Below are 26,641 nucleotides of genomic sequence, written 5' to 3'. Positions count from 1 at the left end.
CCAAAACAGGAGAAATATGCTCTTTCTTTCTAGTCCCTGTCAGTACTCTTGCTGCAGCATTTTGGATTAACTGAAGGCTTTTCAGTGAGTTTTTTGGACATCCTGATAATAATGAATTGCAGTAGTCCAGCCTGGAAGTAATAAATGCATGAACTAGTTTTTCAGCGTCACTCTGAGACAGGATATTTCTAATTTTAGAGATGTTGCGCAAATGGAAGAACGCAGTCTTACATATTTGTTTAATATGTGCGTTGAAGGACATATCCTGGTCAAAAATGACTCCAAGGTTCCTCACAGTGTTACTGGAGGCCAAGGTAATGCCATCCAGAGTAAGAATCTGGTTAGATACCATATTTCTAAGCTTTTCAGCGCCGAGTACAATGACCTCAGTTTTATCTGAGTTAAGAAGCAGAAAGTTAGTGGCCATCCAAGTCTTTATGTCTTTAAGACATTCCTGCAGTTTAACTAATTGGTGTGTGTTATCTGGCTTCATGGACAGATAGAGCTGGGTGTCATCTGCATAGCAGTGAAAATGTATGCTATGTCTTCTAATGATGCTGCCTAGGGGAAGCATGTATAATGTAAACAGAATTGGTCCTAGCACCGAACCCTGTGGAACTCCATAATTAACCTCAGTGTGTGAAGAGGACTCTCCATTTACATGCACAAATTGGAGTCTATTAGATAGATATGATACAAACCACTGCAGTGCAATACCTGTAATACCTACAGCATGTTCTAATCGCTCTAATAGGATATTATGGTCAACAGTATCGAATGCTGCACTAAGGTCAAGAAGGACAAGCACAGAGATGAGTCCACTGTCAGAGGCCATAAGAAGATCATTTGTAACCTTCAATAAAGCTGTTTCTGTGCTGTGATGAACTCTGAAACCTGACTGAAACTCTTCAAATAAACCATTCCTCTGCAGATGATCTGTTAGCTGTTTGACAACTACTCTTTCAAGGATTTTTGATATGAAAGGAAGGTTGGAGATTGGCCTATAATTAGCTAAGACTGCTGGGTCTAGAGATGGCTTTTTGAGTAAAGGTTTAACTGCAGCCACCTTGAAGGCCTGTGGTACATAGCCGATTATTAGAGATAGGTTGATCATATATAAGATCGAAGAATTAATCAATGGCAGGACTTCTTTGAGCAGTTTTGTAGGAATGGGGTCTAAAAGACACGTTGATGGTTTGGAGGAAGTAATTATTGAAGTTAACTCAGAAAGATCGATTGGAAAAAAAGAGTCTAACTTAACATCAATGGAACTAAGAGTAGCTGTAGATAATATTACATCTGTGGGATGATTATTGGTAATTTTTTCTCTAATGATAAAAATTTTATTTGTGAAGAAGTTCATGAAGTCATCACTAGTTAACGTTAAAGGGATGGTTGGCTCAACAGAGCTCTGACTTTTTGTCAGCCTGGCTACAGTGCTGAAGAGAAACCTGGGGTTGTTCTTATTTTCTTCAATCAGTGATGAGTAGTAAGCTGTTCTGGCTTCGCGGAGGGCTTTCTTATAAAGCAACAAACTATTTCTCCAGGCTAAATGATGATCCTCTAAATTTGTGACACGCCATTTCCTCTCCAGATTACGAGTCATCTGCTTTAGGGTACGTGTTTGAGAATTATACCACGGGGTCAGGTACTTCTGATTAGAGACCTTAGTTTTCACTGGAGCTACAGTATCCAGAGTCGTACGTAGTGAGGAGGTGAAATTATTAACAAGATAATCGACCTCTGTTGGGGTAGCGTTCAGATAGCTGCTCTGCTCTGTGTTGGTACAGGGCATTGACGATGATAACAGTGGCTGGATTATATTCTTAAACTTAGTTACAGCGCTTTCAGAAAGACATCTACTTTGATAAAGTCCACTCTCCACTGCTGCGTAATCAATTATTGTAAATGTAAATGTTATCAAGAAATGATCAGACAGGAGAGGGTTTTCAGGAAACACTGTTAAATGTTCAGTTTCTATGCCATATGTTAAACAAGATCTAGAGTGTGATTAAAGTGGTGGGTGGGTTCTTTTACATTTTGAGAGAAACCAATTGAGTCTAACAACAGATTAAATGCCATGTTGAGGCTGTCATTTTTAGCATCTACATGGATGTTAAAATCACCCACAATAATTATTTTATCTGAGCTCAGAACTAAATTAGATATAAAGTCTGAGAAATCAGACAGAAACTCTGTGTAAGGCCCAGGTGGACGATAGATGATAACAAGTAAGACTGGTTTCTGAGTTTCACAGCTGGGGTGGACAATGCTAAGCATCAGGCTTTCAAATGAATTAAAAGTCTGTCTTGGTCTTTCATTAATTAATAGACTGGTGTGAAAAATTGCTGCCACACCGCCCCCTCGACCTGTGCTTCGAGATTTCTGGTAGTTAGAATGACTCGGGGGTGTTGATTCATTTAAACTAACATAATCATCCTGCTGCAACCAGGTTTCTGTAAGGCAGAGTAAATCAATTTGTTGATCAATTATTAAGTCATGTACTAACAGAGACTTGGAGGAGAGAGACCTAATATTTAATAATCCACATTTCACTGTTTTACTCTTTGGTTCAGATGTGGATACTGTATTGTTCTTTCTTTGTGATTGTTTAAGTTGTTTGTTTTTTGTCTTTTTGGAAGCAGACACAGTCTCTATGGAGATGGGTTTTTGGGGGGGTAGCAGGAGGAGAGAAGCTGCAGAGAGGCGTGTAAGACTGCAACTCTGCTTCCTGGTCCCAACTCTGGATAGTCATGTTTTGAGGGGTTTAATAAATTTGTCGATATTTCTAGAAATGAGAGCTGCTCCATCCAAAGTGGGATGGATGCCATCTCTCCTAACAAGACCAGGTTTCCTCCAGAAGGTTTGCCAATTATCTATGAAGCCCACATCGTTTCTGGGACACCACTCAGACAGCCAGCAATTTAAGGAGAACATGCGGCTAAACATGTCACTCCTGGTCTGATTGGGGAGGGGACCAGAGAAAACTACAGAGTCCGACATTGTTTTGGCAAAGTTACACACCGATTCAATATTGATTTTAGTGACCTCCGATTGGCGTAACCGGGTGTCATTACTGCCGACGTGAATTATGATTTTATTGAATTTACGTTTACCCTTAGCCAGCAGTTTTAAATTTCCTTCAATGTCGCCTGCTCTGGCCCCTGGAAGACAATTGACTATGGTTGCCGGTGTCTCTAGCTTCACATGTCTGAGAACAGAGTCACCAATTACCAGAGTTTGACCCCCGGCGGGTGTGTCACCGAGTGGGGAAAAACGGTTAGACACATGAACGGGTTGGTGGTGTACCTGGGGCTTCTGTTTAGGACTACGCTTCCTCCTCACTGTTACCCAGCCTTTCCCCAGCTGCTTGGGGTCTGCCGGGGAACAGCTAGCGGGGCCTACGCTATCTTCGGCTGCACCAGCTACAGGGGCCTGGCTAGCTAAGGGTGAGAGCAGGGTGCAAAGCCGAGTCTCCAATTCAGTAATCCTGGCCTCCAGAGCTGCAAATATGCTACATTTGTTACAGATATCATTACTGCTAAAGGAGGCCGAGGAGTAACTAAACATCTGACACAATGAGCAAGAAAGTGCAGAAGGGACAGGTGAAGTAGCCATGGTGCTAACGGGTCGGATACGAGCTAAGCTAGCGAAACAGTACAGAGACAGTGAGTGAATACTATAAATTAGGTAGTGAGTACACAGAAAGTGTGCTTCGGATGAAGCACGTGAAGATTATACTGTGAAAAAAGAATGTATTTAAAAGTTGTTAATTAAACTGCTAAGCAAATAAGCTACTCAGAAACACCACTGTGTTTGAGCAGGAACAGGAAGCGATACTATACCACAGAGCGAGCGAGCGAACACCAAGTGACAGCGCCACCGACAGGAGACAGGAGACCACTGGAGGTGGTCACAGGAGACTTTCATCCTGATTTGCTCTGCTTCTGTCTGTGATAATTTATTAATCCGTATGGCAGATTCTGTGCCTGTGATGAGGTCCACTATGGGCAACTGTTGTGGAGAAATGGCAAAATTGAGTCCTTTGGCTAATACTCTCTTTTCAGGTTCAGTGAGATTCCTGTCTGAAAAGTTCTTAACCCATTTCTCCTGACTTTCTTCAGGTGTGTTTTCTTCTCTGGGTTGTGTAGATTCAGAATGAGGAGTGTGTGTTTTTGAAAGCAAGGTGTGAAATTTCCTGCGTTGTCTTTCTTTTCCTTTAGAGTGTTGGGCCCGCTGAGCCTTGTCCACAAACTTGTAAACCTCTTCGATCTCTGGAGCAGAGCAGATCTGCCCCTTCAGCCAAGCAAACAGGGCCTACAATGACGCCGGAAGCCGGGACGAGGAGTCACTGCGGCTTCCTGCGAGGCCAAAGAAACACACACTCTGGCTTCTCTTCAAAACGTACAAGTCTTTCGCCTTTTACTAAAAACTTCCGTGGAGAGTGAGGCTAAGGAGTTGCACCTGTTTTTGGCAGGGACTGCTGTCTGGCTGGGCCCTCTCCTCGTTGTTCAAAAGAAGAAATAGAAGAAAGCGCTCAGTTCCAGGGAGCTCCGCAGGCCTCTGAGCTACTGTGGGTGGGCGGAGATTTGAAGCAGAGCCCTCCCTGTGAGCCAAGTGAAAGAGCACACCGTCACAAGCGAGAAGTGTCCCGAGAAGGCGGCTCAGCCAGGAACCTGCAGGAGGCCATTGCTTCTCGGCCTTTTGGCTAAGATCAAGTGTAGTATCTGTTCTTATCAGGTTAATATCTGATACGCCCCCGATTCGGGGGCAACGTATTAAATGCATTTTTAGAACCGGGAGCCGAATAAGGGGCTCGCTCCATTCGCTCCACGCATCGACCCGGTATTGCAGCGCCTCCGGGAACGGTGCCCCCTTTGCTGACTTTGTGCAAAAGCAAGAAAGCCAAACAAAGTAAGGTCTGCCAAGCCAAGAGCCAGAAAGCAGCCTGAAGCCGCGAACGTGCTCCTCTCCAGTCACCCCTCTCCTGTCAAAGTCGAACTCTGTGACAAGCGATGGAGATATGGAAGAGGAAGACGAGAGCGAAGAAAAGTCCGAGGACTCTTTCATAAAAGACCTTTTGTTACATGTCAATATGGATAGTTAGAGAATCCAAGAGAGCAGGTAAAATATACCAAGAGACTCATTGGTTTTTTTTTTGCTTTTTTTTCTTTCTCTTTAGTATTATTATTATATTTTTTGCCCTTAGTGCTCCACTTTCTTTTTGTTTATGGTATGGGAAAAGTACGGATAATTACCCTGAATGTTAGGGGGCTAAAAAGTGCCCGGAAGAGAAAAATTGTTTATGAATTTTTATTGAGCTACGATTTCGATGTTTGTTTGGTTCAGGAAGCTCATCTGAGAGATGAGAGGGATGTTGCTTTGTTTACTGAGGAATGGAGGGGAGGGGGAGCTACTTGGAGCATTGGGGGGGGGGTACATGGGACTGGAGTTGGGGTGTTATGTGGGAATAAGGATATTCGGATAATTGAGAGCTTTACTGTAATACAAGGAAGGGTAATGGTGGTGGATATTGATAAAAATGGGACTCAATGTCGGATAATAAATGTATATGCACAGGTGGAGCACGGGCTACGTAAGGACCTTTTCCAAAAAATGGATACTTGTTTTTTGACTAGGAAAGATATTATTGTGGGAGGGGATTTTAATTGCTCTTTGGAAAGGGAAAAGTTTCCTCTCCCCTTTAGGACCTTCATTAAGAAATATGGATTAATTGACGTAATGGGGAAGTTACTGGGAAAGCAAGTGGGGTATACTTGGGAGAACACAAGGGGGGTGAAGAGTAGGTTAGATTACATTTTAGTAGAAAAAAAGTGCAAAATAATAGAGGGAAAAACAATACCGGCCCTCTTCACAGACCATCAAGCAGTTGATGTGGAGCTCGAGATAGTAGGGCCAGACTTTGGAAAAGGGTATTGGAAGATTAACAACGACGTCCTCGCAGAGAAAGCCTATAGGGAAGGCTTCATGAAAATCTTCCTGATATGGGCCGAGATGAAAAGCTTATACAGTAACAACTGGTTTGGTGGGAGGACATAAAGAAAAAAATCAAAAAGTTTACAATCAAATATTGTACAGAGAGGTCAAAAGTCCAAAAGAAAGAGTTTGACACAATACAAAAAGAAATAGAAAAAATCTATATTATGGAAAATACGGGAAGGGGAATTAAAAAGGAAGGGTACTTGGAAAATTTAAAAATGAGACAGGAGGAATTACTTGAGAGGAAAGCGAGGGCCGTAATATATAAATTAAAACAGGAAGAGTATGAGGAGAACGAGAAGTGCTCCTCATACTTTTTTAGCAAAATGAAGACTAGGGATAAGAGGGGGGTTATAACGGAACTGGAGAGGGATGGAAAGGTGATAAGGGGGAAAGATGATTTGTTAAGAACGGCGGAAGAATATTATGGAAAATTGTTTACAAAGGAGAGCTTGGATGAGGGGAAGGGGGAGGTTTTTATAAGATCGCTAAGGAGAAGGCTACCCGAAGAAGAAAATGGAAAGCTGGGGGGGGAGGAATTGACAGTAGGGGAGGTGTATAATGTGGTAACGGCAATGAAGGCCAATAAGGTGCCCGGCATAGATGGCCTAACAAAAGAATTTTACGTGGTGTTTTGGGATATGGTGGGGATCCACCTTTTGGAGGTTTTTAAGGAAATCATGGAGGGAGGAGAGATGCCGGAAAGCATGAAAACAGGAGTGGTGACTATTCTGTTTAAGAAAGGAAACCCGAACCAACTAGACAATTACAGGCCACTAACTATGCTGTGCGTGGACTATAAAATACTGAGTAAGGTTCTGGCGAATAGGCTAGCAGGAGTCATGTCACACATAGTGGAAATGGATCAAACTTGTGGGGTACAGGGGAGGCAAATCACATGGAACTTACATCTACACAGGGATGTACTCACATATGTAAAGGAGAGAAACATTGCTGCAATATGTGTTAGCCTGGATCAGCAGAAAGCTTTCGATAGAGTAGACCACGCTTTTTTGTGGAAGGTTATGGAGGGGCTGGGTCTAGGAGGAGCCATTACAAAATGGGTAAAGGTTTTATATAAGGGCATAAATTCAAAAATCAAAATTAATGGGCATTTAACGGATAAAGTGCAACAAACAAGAGGATTGTGGCAAGGGTGCCCGCTCTCTGTGGTGCTGTTTGTTTTATACGCAGAACCTCTTGCTTGTGCAATAAGGGTGAGCCACATTGTTAAAGGGATAATGTTGCCCCGGGGCGAGAGCTTAAAAATATCACAATACGCGGATGACACAATATTATATTTGGCAGACGATGAAAGCTTAAGGGGAGTGATAGACATTCTATATGATTATGAAAAAGCAACTGGATCGAGAATAAACAAGGAGAAGACTAGGTACAAATACCTTGGGAAGTGGGAGGGGAGGAAGGACAAGATCTGTGATTATATGTTGTGTGAAGGCCCTATGGACGTATTAGGAATTTCTTTTGGGAATGGGGAGGGGGATGCATTGTGTAATTGGAAAAAGAAGATGACTGCAGTCGAAAAAAACCTGGGATTATGGAAGACAAGAAAACTTTCCGTTTCAGGGAAAGTGTTGGTTGTAAAGGCCGATGTATTGCCAAAGCTGCTACATTTGGCCTACGTCTTTCCGATGCCGCAGAAGTATAGAGCTCAACTAATGAGGGGAATATTTAATTTTATATGGGGGGGCTATGAATATGTGAAAAGGGCGCTAATGCATCAGGAAATAGCAGATGGTGGGAGGGATGTGCCAAACGTTCCTCTGAAGCTGGATGCAATATTCTATAGCAATGTATGTATACTCTTGAAAAAGACATATATACACAAATGCCAAATCCTGATATGGTTTTGGCTGTCTATACCATACCGGTTTCTAATAGGGTGGGATAATAAAGGCCCTAAAGCTGAGACTAGGCCGGAGTACTTCCAGCGAATGGTAAAGTGGGGGAGGAGATATATGGAATGTAAAGATGAGGATACAGTGATAAATCATAAGTTACTATATAGGAAACTGGTACAGAAACTCAATGTCCATCCAGTAATGGTGAGCTCTGAAGTGTGGGTACGGGCCCAGGACAAGAGTTTTAAGAACGGGCTTAAAGATTTTAATTGGTTGCACTTGCATAGAAGGCTACCAGTCAGGGTCACAATGTATGCCCACAATTTGGGGAAGCAAAAAGTCTGTCCAAGGAAAAACTGTATGGAAGATGAAACAATTGAACATGTATTATGGGGATGTGAATATGCAAAAAAGGTGTGGGATGGGGTGAAAGAGAGTTATAAGTGCTTGGAGAATGTGACATATGATGAAATCACTTCGTTTGGGGTTAAAGGAGTGGGAAAAGAACAAAACAAAATAATCTGTATGCTGATATCAATTGTAAAACTTAAATTATGGAAAGCAAGGCAGGGACATATAACTGGAGTGTATAAATGGAGAGAGATAGGAACAGTTAAGGCAATAGAGAAAGAATTTGAAAGTATATACTGGCATGAATTAGAAAAGTGGGGAAGTGATACAATTAAGGATAGGTGGAAAATCATCTTTTTAAATCCACCAAAAAAAAGGTGGTAAGTGATAAGGAGCGAGATAATAGAAACGCGATTGTTTCTTTGGTTTCTGGTCTTTTATTTTGTGGGATTTTCTTGTTGTTCAACTTCTCTTCTCTTTCTGTAGGATGTTTATTTAGGTGTAAAGAAATGAAGGTATGACATTGATTTGGAAAGTAATATGTTAAGATGTATGAGAAATGTGAAATGTAAATGTAAAGGATGGAAATGTTGTGGAAAGTAAATAAAAAAAAGGAAAAAAAAAATCTGTTCTTATCAGTTTAATATCTGATATGCCCCCGATTCGGGGGCAACGTATTAAACGCATTTTTAGAACAGGGAGCCGAATAAGGGGCTCGCTCCGTTCGCTCCACGCATCGACCCGGTATTGCAGCGCCTCCGGGAACGGTGCCCCCTTTGCTGACTTTGTGCAAAAGCAAGAAAGCCAAACAAAGTAAGGTCTGCCAAGCCAAGAGCCAGAAAGCAGCCTGAAGCCGCGAACGTGCTCCTCTCCAGTCACCCCTCTCCTGTCAAAGTCGAACTCTGGAGCAGAGCAGGCGGGGCCTGAGATCTGCCCCTTCAGCCAAGCAAACAGGGCCTACCGTGACGCCGGAAGCCGGGACGAGGAGTCACTGCGGCTTCCAGCGAGGCCAAAGAAACTCACACTCTGGCTTCTCTTCAAAGTGTACAAGTCTGTCGCCTTTTACTAACGACTTCCGTGGAGAGTGAGGCTAAGGAGTGTCACCTATTTTTGGCAGGGTCTGCCGTCTGGCTGGGCCCTCTCCTCGTTGTTCAAAAGAAGAAATAGAAGAAAGCGCGCAGTTCCAGGGAGCTCCGCAGGCCTCTGAGCTACTGTGGGTGGGCGGAGATTTGAAGCGGAGCCCTCCCTGTGAGCCAAGTGAAAGAGCGCACCGTCACAAGCGAGAAGTGTCCCGAGAAGGCGGCTCAGCCAGGAACCTGCAGGAGGCCATCGCTTCTCGGCCTTTTGGCTAAGATCAAGTGTAGTATCTGTTCTTATCAGTTTAAGGGGCCTCAGCCAGCAGAACAAGACATTGGTGAAAACAGCCAAAAGAAATGTCGTTAATGTGCTCTCATTATTGGGCAGCTGCTTTGGGTCGTTTAATAGACTCCTTCTCTGGATCAAAAGCAGTTCAATGACATGAAAATGAAAGGCTTACATCACCAGGTATTCGCAGGCAGTCTCCCATCCAAGTACTAACCAAGCCCAGCCCTGCTTAGCTTCCGAAATCAGACGAGGGCAGGTGTGCTCAAGGTGGTATGGCCGTAAGCTGCTGCCCACAACACAATGTGTTAATTTATGGAATCAAGTGATGAGGTGGCCAGTACCTGAAGTCACGAACACAATCCTATAACCCTACCTGCATGCTTGCCTAATACCCTAACCCAAAGACTCAGTTTAGCATTTATCCAGCAGCACAGGCCCTGGATTTTTAAAGATGGCCTCAGGAACCAGCACAGGGCCTGGTGTGGTGTAGTTAGCCTCGGCCAGCAGCACTGGCCCTGGTGTGTTGTAGGTGGCCTCAGCCAGCAGCACAGGGCCTGCTTTGGTGAAGATGGCCTCAGCCAGAACCACAGGCCCTGGTGTGGTGTAGGTGGCCCTAGCCGGCAACTCAGGCCCTGGTGTGGTTTAGATTGCCTAAGCCAGAGCCACGGGCCCTGGTGTGGTGTAGGTGGCCCCAGCCGGCAACTCAGGCCCTGGTGTGGTGTAGATTGCCTAAGCCAGCAGCACAAGACATTGGTAAAAAGCCGAAAGCAATGTCGTTAATGTGCACTCATTAATGGGCAGCTGCTTTGAGTCTTTTAATACACCCCTTCTCTGGATCAAAAGCAGTTCAATGACATGAAAATGAAAGGCTTACAGCACCAAGTATTCCCAGGCAGTCTCCCATCCAAGTACTAACCAAGCACAGCCCTGCTTAGCTTCTGAGATCAGATGAGGTCAGGCGTGCTTAGGGTGGTATGGTCGCAAACTGCTGCCCACAACACAATGTGTCAATTTATGGAATCAAGTGATGAGGTGGCCAGTACCTGAAGTCACGAACACAATCCTATAACCCTACCTGCATGCTTGCCTAATACCCTAAACCAAAGACTCAGTTTAGCATTTATCCAGCAGCACAGGCCCTGGATTTTTGAAGATGGCCTCAGGAACCAGCACAGGGCCTGGTGTGGTGTAGTTAGCCTCGGCCAGCAGCACTGGCCCTGGATTTTTGAAGATGGCCTCAGGAACTAGCACAGGGCCTGGTGTGTTGTAGGTGGCCTCAGCCAGCAGCACAGGGCCTGCTTTGGTGAAGATGGCCTCAGCCAGAACCACAGGCCCTGGTGTGGTGTAGGTGGCCCCAGCCGACAACTCAGGCCCTGGTGTGGTGTAGATTGCCTAATGTGTCCTCATGAATGGGCAGCTGCTTTGGGTCTTTTAATACACCCCTTTTCTGGATCAAAAGCAGTTCAATGACATGAAAATGAAAGGCTTACAGCACCCCTGGAATTGATTTGAGACGTAGTGTTTGCATTTTGAAAATTTTACTGCGAACAGACAACATGCGGTCAAAGAGAACATAACAGAAAGAAAATTAAGAAATTCATATAGCCACTACTTACCATCAAAACAATGAAAACTATTGACATAAAATTTATTTTGCAACACCACAGAACAAATGATAGCGTATAATATGAAATGATAGATGTTTTAATATTGTCATATCGAACAGCCCTAATACAGAGGGTTCACTGCAAGGTGCAAGCCACTCATAAGCCTCAAGAATAGAGAATGGTAGTGTTTACTGAATATGTGACACAGGACTGAAGCAGCCGAATGCGTTCAGAGACATACTTGTCTGTCTGCTTAAGTCCAGCTAAAAGTAGTCACATTGATTGGGCAGCATTTAATAATAAAGATGGACGATGACCCAAAACATACAGTCCAAGCAGCCCATGACTTTATTAAAGTAAAGAAATAGAATATTCCTGAATGGCCAAGTCAGTCACTGGATTTTAACACAATAGAGCATACATTTCACTTGTTGAAGACTAAATTTAGGAAAGAAAGACCCACAAACAAACAGCAACTGAAAGCCAATGCAGTAAAGGCCTGGCAGAGCCTTAGTAAGGAGGAATGCCAGCATCTGGTGGTGTCCATGACTTCAAGACTTCAGGCTGTCATTGCCAACAAAGGGTTTTGAATAATAGAAATAGAAATGATCGTTTTATTTTCAGTTATTTAATTTGTCTAATTACTTTAGAGCCGCTGAAATGATAGGATTGTGTTTACAAATTACTTTTCCCCTCACATTTTTATGCAATCATTTCGTCCAACCCATTGAATTAAAACTTAAAGTCTGCACTTCAACTGCATTGGAGTCGTTTCACTTTTAATTCATTCTGGTAATGTACAGAAGCAACATTAGACAATGTGTCTGTATCCAAATATTTATTCAATTCAATTCAATTTTATTTATATAGCGCCAAATCACAACAAAAGTCGCCTCAAGGCGCTTCATAGATACAGAGAAAAATCCAACAATCATATGACCCCCTATGAGCAGCACTTTGGCGACAGTGGGAAGGAAAAACTCCCTTTTAACAGGAAGAAACCTCCGGCAGAACCAGGCTCAGGGAGGGGCGGGGCCATCTGCTGCGACCGGTTGGGGTGAGAGAAGGAAGACAGGATAAAAGACATGCTGTGGAAGAGAGACAGAGGTTAATAACAGATATGATTCAATACAGAGAGGTCTGTTAATACATAGTGAGTGAGAAAGGTGACTGGAAAGGAAAAACTCAATGCATCATGGGAATCCCCCGGCAGCCTACATCTATTGCAGCATAACTAATGGAGGATTCAGGGTCACCTGGTCCAGCCCTAACTATATGCTTTAGCAAAAAGGAAAGTTTTAAGCCTAATCTTGAAAGTAGAGATAGTGTCTGTCTCCCGAATCCAAACTGGAAGCTGGTTCCACAGAAGAGGGGCCTGAAAACTGAAGGCTCTCCCTCCCATTCTACTTTTAAATACTCTAGGAACAACAAGTAGGCCTGCAGAGCGAGAGCGAAGTGCTCTAATAGGGTGATATGGTACTACAAGGTCATTAAGATAAATTAAATAAATAAAGATTTATGAACCTGACTGTATATCAAAACCTGTCAGCTAAATGATATGTGTAAGAAGGCCTACCGAGCGGTATGGAGACGGCAGGTCTACTTGGTCCAGGTGCATTGCTGGATTCCTAAGGAAACATTTACATCAAGAACGACTGTTACCTACCAAATAAATAAATACAGTTGTATGATGTTCGATCTCTGTCTGTTGCCTACCAAATGAAATAATTGAGGACTGGCTAAGTAATTTAGCTTTGCTAGTTTTGCTAACACTGCTATCAACCCGTCCAAAATGCTATATAATAAACTTACCAAGTGCTGCGGCGTTTGTGAGGTTGAGGGTGCACTACCGCTGAATCGTTGGATGGCCGACAAAACGGCTCTTCCAATGTTTTCAGCTGGACATGCTGGTAGGGAATAGGTGAAGCAGCTCATGGCAGTCAAAAGTGACCGTGAGAGGATCGCACACACACAACCTGACCTCAACCGGCACACTTTAGCGCGGGAGGTTTTCTTGAAGCTTTTATTTTGGTATTTCCCTCTGACCCGTACAAGAAATTTGCATATTAGCTAAATATTTAGTTTCCCGTAACATTTAGATTTAACATTTAACATTTAGATTTATATATAATATTTACATTTAACATTTAGATTTATATATAATATTTACATTTAACATTTAGATTTAAATATAATATTTACATTTAACATTTAACATTTAAATATAATATTTACATTTAACATTTAGCATTTAGATTTAACATTTAAAATTCTGTTTTAAATATAAAAAGTTGCAAATATTTTACTAAATGTTGTAAAAAATGACTCGAAAAAACATGTTTTTGTAAGATTTAGAGCTAAATGTGGAAAGATTTTGCCGTTAATTTCAGCATGTTTCAGTTTACAAACGGCGCCCCATACATAGGCTGTATCCCAATTCAGATCGTCTGCAGCCTTAAAGTACGCAGCCTTAACGGTCCACAAGAGCTGCGTACTCAAAGACCACTAAGGCCGGAAGTGCGAAGCCTCTGAAATGGGACCGTCTAGCCTCCGTTGCGCTGCCCAGGTTGCCTAGCAACCATGATACTAACAGCTAACATTTCGTACAGCATTGACAGAAATGAAGGAGAAAATCTTTTGTTCATTTGTTTGTTTGTTTCTACATGAGCTTTGATCATTCTCTGTAAGATTAAGCTCAGCTATTGAACAGCGTATATTTTAAAGTAAAGGCTTTAAAACCAAGTTAGTACAAACGTCACTAATGTCATATAACTTTGCCGACATGTGGCCAACAGTAATGTTTTAATATTCTTCGTTATTAAACATTTGCACGTAAATAAGTGACATGATATTCAGTACTTACTTAAAGTTTGCTCTTCGGGCGCCCCTCATCCGCCGTTTTTTTTCCGCCAAAATTATCCACACCCACCGCCGTGCTATGCATTCTGGGATATGTTGGGCCATGAAGTCTACACCGCCACATCCTTAAAATTCAGGGAAATGAAGGACGCATTTGAGGGCCGGATTTCGAGCAGCCTTCGAAGTGGGACAGCCTTCGTTGCGTCGCTGTGACGTAATTGGCCTTAAAATGCGGCCTTTAAGGCTGCAGACCCTGAATTGGGACACAGCCATAGCCTAACATATGAAACAGGAAAAGACGGCCGTGTAATCCCTTTATTTCCCTTGAGAGAGAAATGGATCTGAAACCACAGAAACCAGAGTGTTTGCAGACACACAGATAATGAAGACATGCTGCTCGGAAATGTTAGATACAGATAAAAATGGAGTGTGTGTGTGTGTGTGTGTGTGTGTGTGTGTGTGTGTGTGTGTGTGTGTGTGTGTGTGTGTGTGTGTGTACCGAGCCAAGATTGTGAAACAGCCTAACTGCCTCAGTAATTATGGACCTTATAGTCCTTACAAACACTGTTTCACTAACTTCAGTAAACATTTTACATACATATGTCACTGCTGTATAATTTACAGCAAACACCGTGAACGCAGCGGTGCACGAGCCACTGCAGTGGAGCTCACGTTGTCAGGGTTTCTGGGTCGTTGACCCAGTATTTTCAGTTCACATTCACCATTTATCTACTGCCTGTTTCACTTCCTGTTTGTTCCCCGTGTCAGCTTGTGTCATTAGTCAGATTATGTTCAGCCCTGTACTCACCTGTTTCCAATCATTGTCATCATTCAACCTGTGTATTTAAGTTCCTCGGTTTCACCAGTTCTCTGTCGTGTCATTGATGTTATGTTGTCGTTTCCGCCTTCGTCAGTCAGCCAGCCATTCAGTCCTTCAGTCAGTCGTCCAGCCATTTCCTTCCTCTGTTCTGTTTGTTAACTCTATCGATAATAAAACACCAACCTTCACCTAACTATCCACGAGTCCTGCGTTTGGGTCACTTCCTCGCCTCCACTCAGCAACCCCTGACACACGTACAGCTTTGTGGGCTCAAAATGTGGTTATAAATATTTTGTACTTGTACTTTTGTATGTGTAAAAAGAATTTGTGTGTGTGTAAAAAAGATTTGTATGTGGACTTAGCCAAAAACAAAAAACGTGTGACTCTCTGCAAGTTACAAGTACGAATTTTGACCCTATTTTTCTTCCTTTCATCTGAAAGGTCAATGTCATGTCAATCACAAATGTAACAATCCAATCAGAGAACAGATGGGTTTGGCTGTCGGAGGGGAGCTTTTTTGAACTGCGGGTTATTACTCTATAATATTACTTACTCTAATATTGCTAATAATAATTATTAGTAATATTAATTATTAATTATCTAATAATATACTAATCTAATATTACTTACACCGCACTGTACAGTTATTTATTTGTAAAAAATGTTTGGAATCATGTATGATTTTTGTTCCACTTCTCACATGTTTACCACTTTGTGTTGGTCTTTCACGTGGAATTCCAATAAAATTGATTCATGTTTGCGGCTGTAATGTGACAAAATGTGGAAAAGTTTAAGGGGGCCGAACACTTTTGCAAGCCACTGTAAGGAGCTTGGAAAGAAAAGCATCTGGCATCAGGACATCCAGATGTTTTTCTTCTCTACAAAGGTGTATTAAAAAAAAGAACAGCAAATTATAATATTACAGCGGATGTGTGACCTTAAAGGTTTCTGGCTAAAAAGGTCACTGATCAAACTGATTCTTGCTCACAAAAAACATTTTAATCAGATTCTCTTCAGGAAAATTTGAAAACATTTCCTCCTAACTTCTCAGTATTCACTTATCAGCATTCAGTCAAACGTTCATTTACGGGTGTAGTTAAAAAACTGCTAATAACTGACTTTCCACAGCAGTTGTTTGGTCGGACACAGTAAGAGATGTAATCTGTTACTCTTCGTGTGAGAAAGAAGGTGTCTCTGAGATGTACTAATAGTGTGTTAGTTCCAAATAGTAAATTAGTGAATGTATTTCATGGCAGTTTGATTATTCTGGGACAAACAGTGCAGTCTTCCTCAAAGCATCACTGTGAATATAATCATATAATGTTAAAAATATAATAACAGTCTTTTTATTATTGGTCAATGAAATAAATAAATCCTCTTTATTATCAGAGTGAAAACAGACTTCCACAAACGAACGTCAACTGATGACTCCATAAATATTCAGCCCTTCAAAGGTGACTGACCTACTTCAACAGCCAAAATCACATATTTCTGGAAGGTCCACTCACTGGTTATTCAGCATGCCAGGCTACAGTTACACCATGCAGACAAAAGAGCACTCGGAGCAAGTTAAAGGAAAGTTTATTCAAAAGTAGAAGTCTGGGAATGGAGACAGAGGAGTTCACTTAAATCTGTCATTATGAAACGGAAGCAATCAAATCTGCCTAAATCTGACACTCAAAGGTAAACTGGATACCTGGCTGACCATCACGTTCACGACCAGGTGAGGACGGATCAAAGATCAGGAGTCGATTTCAGGCTTGGGCTCGCTTTGATCATATTAGTCCAATCCAATCCAACTTTATTTATAGAGTACGTTAAAACCAACATGGTTGAACAAAGTGCTTTCCATCACAAAAACTGAGATAAAAGTAAAAAAAAAACATAACCAGACCTCTCCTCAATGAGAGTAACATATTCTGAATACTTTGGATACTTTGGACTTAATATATTATCATGCTTGTTTATTATTATTATTATTATTATTATCATTATTATTATTATTATTATTATTATTATTAATATTATTATTATTATTATTATTATTATTATTATTATTATTATTATTATTATTATTAATATCATCATCATCATTATTATTATTATTAAATGTTATTATTATTATTATTATTATTATTAACAGAGAAAAAGAAGTTTATTATTTTTACCATTTTGTCACATCCAAAATGTGGTTCTCCTGATGAAGGCTCTCCGTGCTACAATTCATTATTGTTTCAACACTCATTCGGCAGAGGCACCGTGGCACTGTCAGGAGGTGCTGAAGGGAGGAAAAAGGTGGTTACTTGTCTCTCTCGCTTTTTATCTCCCTCTCTATCCTTCTCTCTCAGTCGTTGTGCTGTCTCTGAAAAGGTAAATGTAACAGTGAAACAGGATTTACAACCTGATGAAGTTTAGAACAACAACTGACTGAATGTAAAAACACATTTCCTGTCATGGATGTGTGGGTGAGTGTCTCCATGTTTGGTTACGGCACCACCTCTGGGAGGAGCCCTCATCAGCTCACCTGACATACTCACCTGTCTGCAATCTGAGATAATCAGCCAGCTGTATTTAAGGCCAGTGTTCTCGATTGTCCTTCACCAGTTTGTCTGCTAAACTATGTTAGCACAGCCTGTCTTGGTTAACCATGTTTACCTTGTTCTCTTTGTGTTCGTAGTGCTTCCCTTGGAGCTCTCATCCCAAGATGACTTGGTGGTTCATTACTGTATTTGAAACACACGTGCATGTATTTGGAATGTCTCACTGTTATTTATCAGGTGACAGAGGCAGCTCTGCCATGTTGTAGCTCGGACAGAGGTGAAGAGGCGAGGTCACAGGTGACTGACTGATGTTTTGGTGCTATAGATTAACGAGAGGAGAAGGCGTGGGTTTGGCTCCTTCACATAGTGGACATTGAGTTGTTGTGTGGGGCACCAGTAGTCCATGTCTGTTGCTGTAACAGTAGTTCATGAATAAAAAATCCCAGCTCACTGATCTGATAGAGGGCAGTAGTGCCTAAAATGTTGCATAATTTTGCTGAGAGATCTGTTACTTTGTGGTAATCTTAGATGAGTAGTTTTATGGACAAAAACCACCAGGTCACTCAGTGTTCCCTTAGTGCTAATGTATCAGAGATGTTGGTGTAATATAACTGAAGTAATGCTGTTAAGTCCTTAAAGTTATATTCTTTTATTGTCATGACTGTATTTGAAACTATTTATATTTTTGTATGATACCTGATTTACACTCTAAAAACTAAAGCTGACATTTACTTAAATTTTTTGAGGCAACACTTTTACACTTAAAAATATTGAGTAGATTGGAAACCAGTCAAATCTGTTCAGTATACTTGATCAATTGAATAACTAAAGCTTAAACATATTAAGTTGAAATGAATAATTGTAGTTGTTACACAAACATGAAAAAATTGAGTAAATAACACTGACACACTTGGTCAATGTAACTGAAATATAGATGGTCAGTTAATCCAAAATTTTGTTCCATTTACTTAATATTGTAAACTGACCACCACCAGTAGGCGACCAAGACTGTCAGTGCTGGGGCTCGAACCGGCAACCTTCTGATTACAAGACGAACTGCCAACTCTTGAGCGACGATCACCCCCTAACTTTCAAATATGAATGTTATTGTATTTCACTGGTAGTCTAAGTCTAAAAAAACAAACAAACTAATATGTAGTTGTGTTTTTCTCGACGTTATTGTGTTTTACTTACACTTTTCAGTTGTAGTTGCTGACAATAAATAATATTGATTTGAATAATTAATGATTTTAGTACAAGATACTGATGAGTATAGATACCTATTTCTCAAATATTTTGATTCAATTTTAAACAAAAATGTAAAGTACATGCAAAGAAGGTATTCTGTGAACCACATACTGAATTTTTTGTCTGAGATAAATGTAAACAAATACCTTTTTTTTTTAACCAAAAGAGCCAAAATATATATTTGTTAATCCAACAGTTAAAACAGTTTATTCCTCTTTACATTTCAGTTTAATGTTCTCCTTCACCAACAGAGGTCAGTCACACACAGGTTTTAAAATTGCAGTTATTCTCTTAGAACGCTACAAATGTTTGGACTGGCCTAATTTCTTTTTTTTTTTTTCTTCTTCTTCTTTTTTTTTTGAAACTTCTATTTAAATTTTTTTTTCACAAATCATGGTCACAATACATAATGAAAACGTTGCCATTATACACAAAAAATAAAACAAAACAAAACAAAAAAAAAAGAAAAAGGAAACCCCCCCTCCCTCCCCACCCGAGGCTCATGTAAAGAGAAACAGAACAAAACAAACAAAAAATGTATGTCATACATCTGGAAAATACGTTTTTATATAGTCAATAAATGGGTTCCAAGTCGCAGAGAATTTTTGTTGTGATGAGAGAACTATGTATCTAAGTTTTTCCAGTGGTAAAAAGAAAAGCACCTCCTTTAACCATGTATGTATGAAGGAGCCTTATCAGACTTCCAGTGGAATAGAATAAGTCTACGGGCAAGCAATGCAGCAAATGCTCTGGCATTTTCCTGAGATTTACTAATTTTGTATTGAGATGGCATAACTCCAAAAATGCCAATGCGGAAATCAAGCACTAAATTCTGCGCACTGATATGAGATAATGCTTTAAATATATTTCCCCAGTAATTATACAGGTTCGGACAAGACCACATCATGTGACCCTCATTTGCTGGATTATATCCACACCTGGGACAGGCAGGATCGGCTTCTGGGAAAAATTTTGAAAGCCTCTCTCTTGTATAATGAAGACGATGAAGAATTTTAAACTGAATTAAACCATGGCGAATGCAAAGGGAGGAAGTATATATACGATTCAAACAAGATCTCCACTCATCATCAGACAAATCCACCCCAATGTCTTTTTCCCAATTATTTTTAGTTTTTTCACAAGTAATAGGCCTTAAGTTCTGTATCAGTTTGTATATGACGGAGATTCTCCTTTTGCCAAAAGGATCTATTTCCAAAATGGTATCCACTTGATTTTTAGGAGGTAGGTAGGGGAAAGAAGGAAACAATGTTTTTGCAAAACTTCGTATTTGCAGGTATCTAAACATATGTGAGGTTGGCATATTGTAATCTCTCATCAGAGCGTCAAAGGTGTTAAAAGTTTCTCCTGAAAATAAATTGTAAAAAAAACTTCAAACCATTATTGTGCCAAATTTGGAATGCTTTATCTGAAATGGATGGCAGAAAAAAAGGGTTAAAAGCAACAGGGAAAAAATTACTAACCTGTTGCAAACAGAAGTGCCTTCTGAATTGAAGCCATATCTTAATAGATGTTCTTACAACTGGATTTGTTATTTTCTGTTTTTGATTTAGAGCTAGGGATGAGGTTAGGAGGGGAAGTGGATTAGACATAAGTTCCATTTTTACCCAAGCCTCACCCTCGCTATTTTCATAAACATATTTCCAGTGCAATAATTTGGTGATATTAGCCGCCCAGTAGTAAAAAATAAAATTTGGCAACCCTAGCCCACCAGCCTCTTTTGGTACTTCCAAATATGTTTTTTCTATTCTGGGATTTGAATTTTTCCAAATAAATGTTGCTATTAATCTGTCTAAATCTTTGAAACTTGATTTGGTTATAAAAACAGGAACCATTTGGAAAACATAGAGAAATTTTGGTAAGACTGCCATTTTAACTATATTTATTCTGCCTGCTAATGAGATTGGAAGTGTTGCCCATTTTTTAAAATCTTGTGATGTTTGTTCTAACAAAGTGTCAAAATTATAAATCCGCAACTTGTTCATTGTGCGGGTTATATTTATTCCCAAATATTTAAACGTTTCTTTTTCTAATTTAAAAGGGAAGGTACACAGCAAATCCAGCATGTCCAAATTAACACTGTCAGATTTGATTTCAACACTTTTAAAGTGTCTATATGGGTCCACACCAGAGAGTGTTAATTTAACTCTTTTTGGAGAGTTGGTATGTTAACTCTGATTTAGTGTTAAACACCAAATCTCTCTGGAGTTGATAATTTAACACTTGGTGTTAAGAGTTTATATATTAACTCTCAAAGAGTATTTTAGTTTAACTACGTAAGAGTTATCTTCTAATTAATTCTAAAAAGCGGGAATTTTACTGTTCTGAACTTCTAGAAATTTATTTTGGAAATAAACATTTACTAAAAAGACGCAATGGTTTTTGAAAAACATTTATTCTGAACTGTGCACCACAATTTCAAAACATTTTCTGAAAGATGTAACAGTGTACATGTTCTCACTTTCATTAGAATTTCGTTTATCAAAAGGTCTGACATAGGTGAGCTGGTAAATGCAAATAACAGCATTCTCATCACTTATTTCAATAAATACAAAATACAATATGCATGTCCTTCAGTCATCACTTTGTGGAACTTCAACGCACTTCTGCTCTCCCCCATATTCCATCTTCACAAGCATATCCTATGTGGAGATTGAATAAAAATTAGTTGACACTAATTAATGGCACAAATCAATTGCAGCACAGTAAAAAAAAAAAAAAAAAAAAAAGGAATCCTTTTTGAGACATTACTTGTGTAAAGTATTTTCCCAAAAGATAAGGACACAGGCAACAGGTAGTACTGAACTAAATGTAAAACCTCAACCTTTTTCATTTTTACCTAAACCGTGTGCACAAAACTATGGAGGAATCTAAATGCTAACGTAGAACTCAGTCGGGACTCGGGACATCTGCTACTGCTGTTTGCTCGTTTTTTATGGGAGATCGTTTTCAGGCTTCAAGTAGCACCATTATATCAACATTTCACATTCTAGACATTGTTTTAGGTGTATTTGACCAAAAAATTTAACCGAAAATTCACATGCAAGCTTTTTTTCAAGGCTGTGGTATTTGCCGAAAACAATACCTTTCAGCTAGCTAAAACAGCGAGCGGTGCTATCAGCGAGCAACACGGCTAATGCCTTTCACACAGCTTTGTCTCAACTCCAAAGAGCCACAGAAGTAAAAGCTAATAATAATAATTGAAACAATCTTTGAAAACATGACTTACCAAGCATGGCAAACAACTCAAATATGTAGAGCAAAATGTTCTGAAACGGCTTCACTTCAGCTTCGATTGGAGCCGTGCTGGGGGCGGAGTCTGTGAATTTACTCTATTGGTGTCATAGCCCCTGTAGGAGTTCAGAGTTAAGAGGTCAAGAGTTAATGTTTCCATTGTAACACCTCCAGATTTGAAATAGAAACACTCATTTTTAACACTCGATTTTAACTACTATCATTTTACACCTCAGAGTTACATTAAAAGCATGTGACTCTACTTAGAGTAAAATTAACTCTAAGACTACTAACACCAAAACATTTAACACTTTTGAATTTGCTGTGTAGAGAAATCTTGCTCTATGTTATTAATAGGGAACAGTAGGCTTTTTGAATAGTTTAATTTGTATCCAGATATGCGTCCGAAGTAACACATATCTGGATACAATAATAATAATAATACCTTAAGCAATTTAGGGATTGATGCCGTTGGATAGATCTAAGATGGCGCTGGTGAGGTCGGCTGCCGTGCTGGATGCTCTGCCCCAACTTCTCCACTTTCTGCAGTTTTTCGTCACTTTTTGCTATATCTGCCATAATCTTGCATGGGCATCATGCAAAACACACAAATTCGCTACAGTAGAGACACTTTGGTTTCTATTGGTCTACAATACACGAACATTTCACCATGTTTAACTCCGGACCCAACCTGGCCAAAGGAGATCCTGAGAGAGAACAAAGGACGCGACCCTAAGCGACGGCCTCGAGGTAAACCAGCCGGCATCAGGAACAGGCTACGGGCTCGCGCACACCGCGCACCCATGCCCAGTATCCTGCTAGCCAATGTTCAATCCATCGAAAACAAGCTTGATGACCTCAGAGCCAGAATCAAGTTCCAGAGAGACATTCGGGACTGCAACCTCCTCTGCTTCACCGAGACTTGGCTGAACCCAGCGATACCAGACCACGCCGTGCAGCCGACGGGGTTCTTTTCGTTTTACCGTATGGACAGGACAATGGAGTCGGGGAAGAAAAGAGGTGGTGGAGTGTGTTTGATGGTGAACAACAGATGGTGCGACAGCACAAACATCTACCCACTCACACGCTCTTGCTCGCCCAATCTGGAACTTTTGATCGTTAAATGTCGCCCTTTCTATCTCCCTCGGGAATTCACTGCGGTCATTGCCTGCACTGTTTACATTCCGCCACACGCGGACTCGGACACTGCCTTATGTGAGCTACATGAGGCTCTCACACATCAACAAACACTTCACCAAGATGCCGCACTCATTGTTATGAGAGATTTTAACAGAGTGAATCTCAAACTGACATTTCACAACCTTCACCAGCACATCAACTGCCCCACCCGGGGCACTAGGTCATTAGATCACTGCTACACCCCGTTCAAGAACTGTTACAAGGCTCAACCCCTGCCGGCATTTGGGAAATCGGACCATGCCGCCATCTTCCTCATGCCTGCTTACAAACAAAGGCTAAAGCAGCAACCACCAATCAGGAGGGAGGTCGCTCGCTGGACGGACCAATCAGTGGCCGCACTGCAGGACGCACTGGATGACGCAGACTGGGACATGTTTCGGCGCAGCTCTGACGACATCAACATGTTTACGGAAGCGGTTGTGGGATTTATCGGGAAACTAGCGGACGACACAGCAGAAAGAACTATCATCCGAACGTTTCCCAACCAGAAGCCATGGGTGGATAAAAACATCCGTGACGCTCTGAGATCACTCACCGCTGCCTACAATGAAGGGCTCGTCTCCGGTAATATGGACCTATACAAGGCTGCGTCCTACAACGTGCGCAGTGCGGTCAGAAAGGCAAAGCGGAGCTACGGGGAAAAACTAGAGTCACAGCTACGACAGTGCGACTCTAGGAGCCTGTGGAAAGGACTGCGGACTATAACGGACTATAAACGACCAGCTTCTTCAATGATGAATGCCGATGCTTCACTGGCTGATGAGCTGAACACGTTTTATGCTCGCTTCGACGCCGCAGCAATGAAAACAACAAACGGCTGCGCGCGCTCGGAGTGCACCAGTGAAGAAAATGCATTCATCATCACAGAGCATGCCGTGAGGAACACCTTCAGGAGGGTGAACACCAGCAAGGCAGCAGGACCAGATGCAATCCCTGGCCGGGTCCTGAGAGCCTGCGCTGACCAGCTAACACCGGTGTTCACGGAGATCTTCAACCTCTCCCTGGCCCAAGCTGTGGTTCCCACGTGCTTCAAACAGTCCATTATAGTTCCTGTTCCAAAGAAACAACAGCCCGCTTGCCACAATGACTACCGTCCAGTAGCACTGACCTCAATTGTGATGAAGTGTGTTGAAAGACTGATGAGAGATCACATCACTTCTTCACTTCCTGCCACCATCGACTCACTTCAGTTTGCTTACCGGACTAATCGTTCCACAGACGATGCCATATCTCACCTGCTCCACACATCCCTGAGTCACCTGGACACTGGCAGAGGGAATTATGTTAGGATGCTGTTCGTGGACTACAGTTCAGCATTCAACACAATAATTCCCTCTAAGCTTTCCACCAAGTTGACGGATCTAGGACTCAGCTCATCACTGGGTCACTGGATCCTCAACTTCCTCACAGACAGACCCCAATCAGTGAGGGTGGGAAAACAAGTCTCCCCCTCCATCTCACTCAGCACTGGAGTGCCTCAGGGCTGCGTTTTAAGCCCCCTGCTGTACTCACTGTACACTCATGACTGTGTAGCCACATCAGACACCACCTCCATTGTCAAGTTTGCTGATGACACTGTTGTTGTAGGCCTGATCTCCGACAACATCGAGACGGCCTACCTGGAGGAGATTAGGAACCTGGAGACCTGGTGCCAGGAGAATAACCTCCTCCTAAACATCAGCAAGACTAAGGAGCTGATCGTGGACTTCACCACAAAGCAGGCGAGGAATTACAAACCCCTCATCATCAGTGGCACGCCAGTGGAGAGAGTGGACAGTTTCCGATACCTGGGTGTCCACATCACTCAGGACCTGTCATGGTCCTGCCACATCAACACCCAGGTTAAGAAAGCCCGTCAGCATCTCTTCTTCCTCAGAAGACTTAGAGACTTCCATCTGCCACTGAAGGTGCTCAAGAACTTCTACTGCTGCACCATCGAGAGCGTCCTGACGGCAAACATCTGCACCTGGTTTGGGAACAGCACCAAGCAGGACAGACGAGATCTGCAAAGAGTGGTGCGCTCAGCCGAACCGCATCATTCAATCAGAGCTCCCTGACCTGCTGTCCATCTACACCAAGCGGTGCAAGTCCAAAGCTAGGAAGATTATGATGGACCTCTCCCATCCCAACAATGGACTCTTCTCACTGTTGAGGTCTGGGTAGCGCTTCCGCTCCCTTAAGGCCAAAACAGAGAGAATGAGGAGGAGCTTCTTCCCCCAGGCTATTCGGGCCCTGAACCAGGTGTAGGACTGTACTCTCCCACACACATCACTATAAGACTGGACTCTCACACACATCACATCACCACACGCACCACCACACATTTCCTATAATTTCCTATAATTTATAATCTTTATAATCTCTCTCTGCTGTTTGCACATTTTTATTTATTTTTATTTTTACTGTAAATTCCTAAGTTAATTTGTAAATTTTGTAGTAAATTGTAAATACTGTAAATCTTTTTTCTGTCATTTAATGGTCGGGCATTGCGCAGCTACAAGCATTTCACCCCCATGTCATACTGTGTATGGTTGTGTGTGTGTGACAAATAAAATTTGAATTTGAATTTGAATTTGAATTTGGATTAGATATATACAGCAATAAATCGTCTGCATACAATGATACTTTGTGCACTGTCCCATCCCTAGAGGTGTTAGCCCATCTGAAGGACCTGGCCAACGAGTTAAACACTTTCTACTGCAGGTTTGAGACGGACAGACTCCCACGCCTCACCCTCCCCTCCCCAGAGACATTGCTTCAGACATTGACCCCCAACACACCTCCCACCTCTTCCCCCTTCACCCTCCCTACTCCAGTCTCAAAGACCACCCCCACCCTTCCCAATGCAGACTCAACGACCACCACCACCCTCCCATTCCAGACTCAACGACCACCACCACCCTCCCTACTCCAGTCTCAAAGACCACCCCCACCCTTCCCAATACAGACTCAACGACCACCACCACCCTCTCCAATCCAGACTCAACGACCACCACCACCCTCTCCAATCCAGACTCAATGACCTCCATCACACCTCTCACCCCCCTTTCCTCCTCCCTGAAACTCAGAATACACACTGAGGATGTGAGCCGACTATTTCAGAAACAGAAGCCCAGGAAGGCCCCCGGACCAGACAGTGTTTCATCCTCCTGCCTCAAAACCTGTGCTGAACAGCTGGCTCCCATCTTTACTCGCATCTTCAACAGATCCCCTGGAGCTGTGTGAAGTTCCCTCCTGCTTCAAACGCTCCACGCTCCATTCCTATTCCCAAGAAACCCACCATCACAGGACTGAATGACTACAGACCTGTTGCCATGGCGTCTGTGGTCATGAAATCCTTCGAACGACTGGTGTTAGCCCATTTGAAGGACATTACAGGCCACCAGCTGGACCATCTGCAGTTTGCCTACCGGGCAAATAGGTCGGTGGATGATGCAGTAAACATGGGGCTGCATTACATCCTGCAACACCTCGACCGCCCGGGAACTTATGCCAGGGTCCTGTTTGTGGACTTTAGTTTGGCTTTTAACACCATCG

At 42.0% G+C, this 26,641-nt stretch overlaps 4 non-coding genes and 3 pseudogenes across 4 annotated transcripts; 5 read left to right on the top strand and 2 right to left on the bottom strand.

Moving 5' to 3' along the window:
* The first annotated feature begins 4,381 nt into the window (after positions 1-4,381).
* On the top strand, positions 4,382-4,494 carry LOC146502856 (U5 spliceosomal RNA). Its single transcript, XR_014868985.1, has one exon. It is a non-coding gene; the product is annotated as a U5 spliceosomal RNA (small nuclear RNA).
* Positions 4,495-4,688: 194 nt separating this feature from the next.
* Positions 4,689-4,879, top strand: LOC146502855 (U2 spliceosomal RNA). The gene has a single exon (XR_014869037.1). It is a non-coding gene; the product is annotated as a U2 spliceosomal RNA (small nuclear RNA).
* Positions 4,880-8,798: 3,919 nt separating this feature from the next.
* LOC146502854 (U2 spliceosomal RNA) lies at positions 8,799-8,991 on the top strand. Its single transcript, XR_014869106.1, has one exon. It is a non-coding gene; the product is annotated as a U2 spliceosomal RNA (small nuclear RNA).
* Positions 8,992-9,234: 243 nt separating this feature from the next.
* LOC146502853 (U5 spliceosomal RNA) lies at positions 9,235-9,347 on the top strand. Its single transcript, XR_014869002.1, has one exon. It is a non-coding gene; the product is annotated as a U5 spliceosomal RNA (small nuclear RNA).
* Positions 9,348-9,541: 194 nt separating this feature from the next.
* On the top strand, positions 9,542-9,705 carry LOC146502852 (U2 spliceosomal RNA; annotated as a pseudogene).
* A 38-nt stretch (positions 9,706-9,743) lies between these two features.
* On the bottom strand, positions 9,744-9,862 carry LOC146502851 (5S ribosomal RNA; annotated as a pseudogene).
* A 583-nt stretch (positions 9,863-10,445) lies between these two features.
* LOC146502850 (5S ribosomal RNA) lies at positions 10,446-10,564 on the bottom strand (annotated as a pseudogene).
* Positions 10,565-26,641: the final 16,077 nt, after the last annotated feature.

Source organism: Neolamprologus multifasciatus, chromosome 14, assembly GCF_963576455.1.
Source record: "Neolamprologus multifasciatus chromosome 14, fNeoMul1.2, whole genome shotgun sequence".
In the NCBI taxonomy this organism is placed as follows: domain Eukaryota; kingdom Metazoa; phylum Chordata; class Actinopteri; order Cichliformes; family Cichlidae; genus Neolamprologus; species Neolamprologus multifasciatus.
This window is presented reverse-complemented; position numbering and strand designations above follow the sequence as displayed.